Raw genomic sequence first — 8,163 nt, 5'->3', positions numbered from 1 at the left:
TACACACGGCAAAGTGAAGAAATTAAACGAAACGAAAGGAAAGAACGCGGTTGGTTCTGAAGCCTAGATGACAACCACGTGTTATACGCGGTCTTATATACCCCTACATCCCTACCCATGATGCCCTGGCCTGGAACCTAGGCCCTTGTTGTATCTCGTGCCGACAAAATAGTTATTTCAGCCTTATTCGCAAGCTCGCTCGTCGGAAATAACATTTTATCATACTACAGCCCTAACCCTCTTAAAAGCATGTATTATACATTGTCTAACATATAAAGACTGGGCTTCCTGTGCATTTCCTTCTGACATGTGCACCCCCCTAGCCAAAATCCTAGATCCGCCCTTGCACTTGAACATCAGCATGTTTGGTCACCAAGCAATGTTTGGTGTTGTTTAAACGCCAAACATTTCCCATTTGCGAGGCCCTTATTTGTAATCGAAATTGACAGGGTATGCTTTTAGAACTATGAAAACCAGGCGTCAGGTTTTGTAATGTACCAATGCTCAAGGACTGCGGACAGGGTGTAGGCTAGTTGTAACTGTCGGGAAGTTCCAACAACTAAAATTAAGTAAGGAAATATGGAAAGATGAGCATGTATGAATTCTCACTAACACAATGGAACAATAATACACATATATACCTCAGTGGAACAACAGTGGCAATTAATTTGCTGAATTTTTTTGGGTTCCAATTTAGCCACTTACTCGGCCGGGAATTCTGCTCCATGTGTTCCATCCCATCCCCAGAAATTTACAGTTCCCCACCGAAGCGCGAAAAAATCCGTGAGGCAGTTGCAAATTTTTGAGTACACTTTTCAAACTTAAATAATGACAGTCAACGTATGCATGAGCATAAGACCCCAATAAAAATTCCTCTGTTTTGCATGAGAATACAACGAAGAGGTACTTTTGACAGACAATATTAAATCAGAAAAAAAAATTAAATAATCTCTATTTTGAGCTTTCAACACAATTTGTCACTTTAAAAAGGCAAATATCTATTTTTAAAAATAGTATTTCGACAATAAACAGCGATTAAGGAAAACCTCAACCCGTTTATGTAGGCCGTCGATCTGAGATCGCGGTTCGTGATATCACGTGACGTGGGCTTTGTATCTTTCTTTCAGTCTTTCATCAACCATTACATAGTGCTTTACTGGCCATAAATAGCCAATAAATAGCCACAAAAATCCTTAAAGTGCTACTATGACCAAAAATCAATTATAGTTTTTTCTTTGTATTTCAAAACTATGTTAACTGAGTGACTAAGTGACCGAAGTTTTAAGCCTTTATTTAAAAAAGACTTAATTTTTCTAATTAATGGTTCGCCATTACCAGCTTTAAAATCTTGAGAGAGCTGGATCGACTCACCAGTTAAAAATGTGTGTACACGCGCCTAAATCAACATGCAGCACAAGGGTTTCGACCTTTCAGACTTTTAAACTCGTGTTTTCCATGTATAATAAGCTGCGTTCACACGCTGTTGAATGTTAAGCTGGTCAGTCTCTGACCTCATCTTATCCTCGATCCAACCCTCTGAGGTCCAATCGGTCAGTCTTGAACGCGTGAGTGATGGCGAACCGTGGAATCCAAAACTTGCACTCAAAGAAAAGAGCCTTTGGATAAAATTCGAAGCTCGCAGATTTTGCCAGTCACGTGTCAAGCAAACACGCTTTCAAAATCTGAAGGGAAAAGGGAAGTGAATTTTTGTTATCAAAGTAGCACTTTAAAATGAAACTGAAAGTTCGAGAGCTCAGATAAATACATTACGAGAGAAAAAGATAATAGCTAGATAGCATTTAGCACTTAAACCTCCCAGCAGATAGGCTATATTTGTTCAAGTTAACAATAGATAAGGAATCAAAAAGTTGTTTACAAAAATAATTAAGATATGTTCGGGTTACTTACCTGGAAGGTGGGGGTATGTGATATATTCACCTGGTACCGCTCCAAGGGCTCCAAGGGCCTGATTAACTGTTGAACCGCCCCCCACCGAAGAGTAAAATCGTTTGCTTTGGAAATTCGTTCCAAATGGTCGAGAAGTCGTAAATTGCAACTAGACGCCCCATGAGGGTACACTGGGCTGCCTGTGGTACGTGTTACACAAAAACGGAAGTTGGGTGGTATTGAACTGCAGCGTTCCTGTAGTATTTTTTTAAGGTGGCCGGGGGGGGGGGGGGGGGAAGAAAGCGGGGGTGATGTAGACCATTTGAGGGGTCACCCAGGTGTCATGTCAGCAATGGCCCTTTGGCTCACACGTTCACACGTTGAATTATTTTGTAATGTCGTGTCCCGTTTTGAGGTCTCTTACTTTTTTAAGCTTTGGTAATAAATTCAGTTCAAAGATAACAAAACACGCTCTTGACTCACTCGTTTCTTCTTTAAAGGGACTATGTCACTCAAAATGACATAATCCATGATTTGGGTGCAGGAATGGCGCAGTGGTGAGAGCACTCGATTTGATTTTCGTTAATTGTTAATTTCAGTTTACAGTGTCCCCAATTAGTGCTCCAGCGATAGAACGACTAGACACTTAATAAGATGCTTTCCTTTCCTTTTTTTTTCCTCAAAATACCCAAAAATAGGATGAAACATTGCAAGATTCATTTTAAACTGTTGAACAATATAAAAGAAATACTGCATAAGGAAAGACAAGCATGGATAGACATAAATGTACAAGATTGAAACGGATTACATTTGGGTAATCTTGAAAAAGTCTGCCTGACATTTTTCAAAATTATGACAAATCGCCTGGATAAAGGACGTTTTTTTCTTAGAATCATTTCGTTTGTGATGTAACGATGATTTCATCGGTAAAGGAATTCCGCATTACGATTTTCGAATTTTAAACTCATGATTAACTAAAGATTTTCCCGAAACACCCTAAAATAACGTGACATATCCCCTTTAAGTAACATCATTTAAGTCTGCAAAAAAACTAACTGCAAATTGCTCTGACGTACGTTTCCCTCCCGTCATGCATGTCTAGAATTGCACTAAGCAAACGTTTATGCCACACACTAAGGAAGGACTAAACATGTTGTTTCCGCTTCATAATTTTGCTTCTTTTCAGTCTAATCTGGTGACTGGTCAAATTGTTTTTTTGGTTTACACTTGCACCAAATGGTATTGCAAATCCGGGAGTTACGGTGTAGCACTTTTATTTCGTGGGGTTAAATTTTTGCGGATTTTACGGATAGTACTTGATCCGCAAAAGCAAGTCCCAGCAGAAAAAAACACCAGCAAAATTAAAGACCGTAAAAATTTACTCCCGTTAATATAACTAAAAATGGCTTTTAATCCACATACAGTGAGGTAAAAAAGATCGTTTATTTTAATATTTGCATTGACAAAAAGCAATTGGAGCTTGAGGCATAAGAAACGAACTCAACAGCGGCAGTCAATTGAAAGGTCACGTTAACCATTTTCTAAGGCCTCCAGGATGCCACATTTTTTCCACCCGTTCTCGATGATTAAGGGTTTCTTTTTTTACCAAAGAGTAATAGAAGTTGAAAATAGTCTTGCTGCTTGAAAAGAAAACTGCAACAATTAGTTCCCGGCGGAAATTTCAGTCAATTCACGCCGCATAAATTTGTTCCCGTAAACTTCAAAAAATGACCAATCCGCAAAATAAAGTCCCTGAAAAATTTCATGATACACGGTAACAGTAGAAGGCAAGCCAAAAGGCAGACGAAGACATAATAGCATAGTTTTTATATAAAACTTTAAGTTTCCAGTTCTCAGCGAAAGAGTAACGACAATCGATCACAAAAACACTAAAATTCCTGGGGAAGGGCAGATTAATCACGTGCTAGGCAACCACAAAGGTGCACGTGATCACATTGTGTCAAGGTTCTTATGAATGTTAATGGTTCGTCGCTTTTAGAGTTAAACGACGTACTTTTTAGCCAAGAAACTTACGTCTTTCGTTTTTTAATTTTGTTTAAATAAATAAATAACATAGTTTTTATATAGAACTCTGAATTTCCAGTTCTCAGCGAAAGAGTAACGACAATCGATCACAAAAACACTAAAATTCCTGGGGAAGGGGAGATTAATCACGTGCTAGGCAACCACAAAGGTGCACGTGATCACATTGAGTCAAGGTTCTTATGAATGTTAATGGCTCGTCGCTTTTAGATTTAAACAACGTACTTTTTAGCCAAGAAACTTGCGTCTTTCGTTTTTTAATTTTGTTATAAAGTTTAACTGAATATTTATATTTCATCTGTCGGATCGGGAAGCCTTCTTTGTCGGGTTATTGACCCGTGACCGGACTCTTCTCTGGAACAATGTTGATCAATCCCTTCACTGAAGAAGCATTTCTTTCAATAATGAAGCAAAAAATGGACAGCAAGCTTTGTTTCAAATAATTCTTGACTGACAAGAATTTTTCGAATTTCAAATTGTTTTTTATCTGAAGACTGTGCAAAGGTGAGTACAAATAAATAAAATTATAAATAGAGCAGAAAATTGTAAACACAGCCTACTGAAGGTGTTCGATTCCGTCTCACGGTCTGTGGTATCCAACTCGAATAAGTTACCAGAGAATTTGCCTTTTGGTTTCAGTGTTATACATAACACTTAAAAATATATTAACGAGAACTCGACGAAGAGGTAAATCAGCGACTAAATTTCTTGTGCGTGTCGCGTGGCGATTTTAATTTCAAGCTGCTTATGCAAATTTTTGACAGAGAATATTAAATTAAAAAAATATTCTATTTAAAGTTAAGGTCGCTAAAAAGCTTTATTTTTGGTAGTTCATTTGGACGAAAAATGTCTTAAAAAACCTTTTCCATCGCAAAATTTATTGAAACAAACAAAATATTTGCTATTAGAAGCAAAAAACCCTTCAAATTTTAATTACGTGGGTGCAAACACAACAGTCTCACAATTCAGATCAAACCCTTTTCGGAAGAACCTTGACCGTAAATAATGAAGCACAACAGAGACAACAAGCTTTCTTTCAAATAAATATGACTGTGCAGAGTTGAATAAAAAATAACTGTAAATTGCCAGACAACTGAGATGCGACTTCAGTAAACACTGTGATGCATTCAAGGCGTTCGATTCCTTCAATGTTTGTTAAACCCATACAACATTTGCCACTTGATTTCAGTGTCGTATATAATACCAAAAATGAAATTGTTATCGAAGATCATGCATTACTCGTCGCTTTCAAGATTCCAGATATTTATTTTTCACCGCCTTTCTTGTCCATCCAATTGACGTTCCATTCGTGAGCTCCACGAGGGTATATTTTGTTTAAGGATCCACTAAAACGCCCTTCGCGTTACAGTGACTTTCGACGCCACTGAAGGTTAACCAGAATTAGTGAAATTACCAATTGTTACCGGAAGACTGTGCAGAGTTGAGTACAAATAAATACAAATACCCAGACAACAGAGGTAACAGATCCACTTAAGGTGTTCGATTCCTTCTCTGTCTTTGTTGAACCCATAAGTTACTAGAGAATTTTTCATTTGGTTTCAGGTCAGACGCTCAGAGTGCACGCTTAAACTTGTAGTGAAAAGAAGTTGTGAGGAAACTTGAAAATGATCAACAAGTCACCCTAGAAGCCAATGTTTCTCGATTCTCTTTTATTTCTTCAATCTTTCTGGGTTTAGTACTTTGCTAGTAACCACATGTCTTCTCAGGGCGCTATTTACCTAAGACTTCTACCAATGCAATACAATGATATACAATACCAAAACAATATCGTGTACTATTAGAGCTACATATTACTCAAAGACGACTTGAATCTCCTGGAAGACAAAACGCAGCTCAGTTGACAATATGAAATAAAGCGCTGTGTTACTGCCCTACCACACGTACGCAATGCGTGCCTATTTTTTTCTAAAGATGACAGGACTTTTTTCTTTCTGACAAATGATTAATAGGCTGGTAGCCAGGTTTTTAACCTCAGATAAAGGTCTATTTCGTCGTATGAACGTGTGAACCAAAGGGCCTCTGCTGGCAGGACTTCTGGGTGACCCCTTAACTCCTCATAATGACCCCCGACTTGAAAAAATTGACTGGAACGCTGTAGTTCAATACCACCCAACTCAGTCCCTTCTGTTTCTGAGTAACAAGTACCACAGGCAACCCAGTGTACGCTCATGGGGCGTCTAGTTTCTATTCGTTCGATGGAGTACTTTGGTAAATGGACTGCAAAACAGTCGTTTTCTTCCATTTTTCGGAAGGCGCGAAGCGCCGTAAGTGTGATCCTCGCGTGTGAAGCGCGTGAGCCTCACATTGTGAGGCGAGAAAACGACTGTCGGCTTTTCATACAACGAATTTGTTTGTAAGCAGGGGTTCGAATAATGTCACTAAGGTGTCAGAAATTGTTTGACAGCTCCAACCACATCTTAAATTTGGTACATTGTATGCCTTATTTTCGCGGGAAATTAGTTGTGTTGTCATGTTCAGTCGTTTTTTCTTCGCTATTCGGAAGGCGCGAAGTTTCGTACGTTCGATTCAGTGGTGTTTTGGAAAGGAAAGGCGTTTGTTTTTTCTGTTCAATGAATCAAACAACACCGAAAAAACCCGCCTCGCGTAGAGAAAGACAACCAAAAGAAGCGACAGCGTCTGACAGTTGCAGCTTGTGCGGTTGTTGTTTTAAAACGCAGTTTGGAAATTTTAGTTCAGCGGCAGAAAGGCTAAACTCATTCGATGTTATCTGCTCTTCCATCAGTAAGGTTTTTGAGCGGACAAATGACAATAATTGTCGGGCGTTCGACTGAAGATGCATTTGACGAGTTGGAGGCTCTGTTTTTCGCCAAAACAAACAGCTGAAATATCAGACTTTTTCCAAAGCCCGTTGGCAGCACACCAAAAACATCTCTTCCCTTGAGAGGCGATTCCACAGCTTCCTTTTGCTCCGATTTCAAAACAAATGCTAAATCGCTCGCAAGCGCATCCAATGTTGGAGACTGAAAATTATAGTCGTTCATTGCGTGAACTTAAGTAATTGTCGGTTTCGTTTCCTAAATCTTTAGGGTATTCTCTGTTTTCACATGACGTCACGCGGTATCTATATTTGGGTGTCCGCCATTATGGAGCCCCTCGGCAGCTTAATCAGATGCAAATTTCAAGGCATTTCTATAGCAGTTCACAGGGGCACCCAACGTCAGTTTTCGGAAAATATCTGTTCGGAAGACGATTTGAGATCTGGAATTTTCGGAACATTTGTTGTAAAATTTCTTCCTTGCCTGCCTGTCCTAGGATTTTCGAACATTTAAAAAATGTTATAATTGCCCATTTTAAACAGATTTTTACCCGAAAAAGGTCACCTAGAATTTACGGGAGCCTTTTTTTCTGGCTGAAATTTTCGAAAAGGTAAGTTTTGATCCCTATAATTTTCGGATCACTAGACTTTCAGCTAGGAAATCCGAACAGATCAAAAATTTTTAGGGGATAAAGATATGCCTATATCTACCGTTGAAATACTAAAATACGTTTAACAATGCTATTTTTAAGTGGTTTTGAACTATATTCTCGTTGGGTGCCCCTGAGTTCACAGGAGTCTCGCAATACTTTTCGGTTTGATCATGGATACTTCACAGGCAAACTGCAATGAGGACCTGGATAGTCTTTCTAAAGATATACCAGTGCTTTCTGAGTACGCTAAAGGTTTAGAAACGCACGTTAAGAGGAGATATTTACAAAAAATCTGGAGTCGACCCTGCTACTATCCCCAGCGATCAGTTCGATCCGGAATGCTTGCGCGCCCATTTCAGCCTAAGGAGCCGCTGCCGGTTAGCACTGTACAGGCGATTGCTGCGCATTTTGCCTCTAGCTCTTCGCTTTCCGATCTTCGTTTTTTAGTTGGTTTTGCTGGCTTTTTGCGCATTGAAGAGATCAGGAATATAGCACTTTGTGATGTCTCTATATCTAGTGATCATATGTCAGTTTACGTGCCTCAGCACAAAAACGATCAGCATAGGGAAGGCCATATTGCTTTCCTCGCAAGGTTACTTGTCCTGTGGCTGTGACCAAGCGGTTGATTAAAGGGGCTAGGTCACGCAATTTTAGGCAATTTCAGCATTGATCAAATGGTCATAGAATTAACTGAAATAACAAAATAACGGATCAAAACTATAGAGGAACTCAAACAAAACACGGGAAAGCTAAGGAGGGGCAAGGATGGACAAAACTGGGGAG

This window comes from Montipora foliosa, chromosome 2 (genome assembly GCF_036669935.1).
Source record: "Montipora foliosa isolate CH-2021 chromosome 2, ASM3666993v2, whole genome shotgun sequence".
In the NCBI taxonomy this organism is placed as follows: Eukaryota; Metazoa; Cnidaria; class Anthozoa; order Scleractinia; family Acroporidae; genus Montipora; species Montipora foliosa.
Note: the sequence above shows the minus strand (reverse complement) of the source record.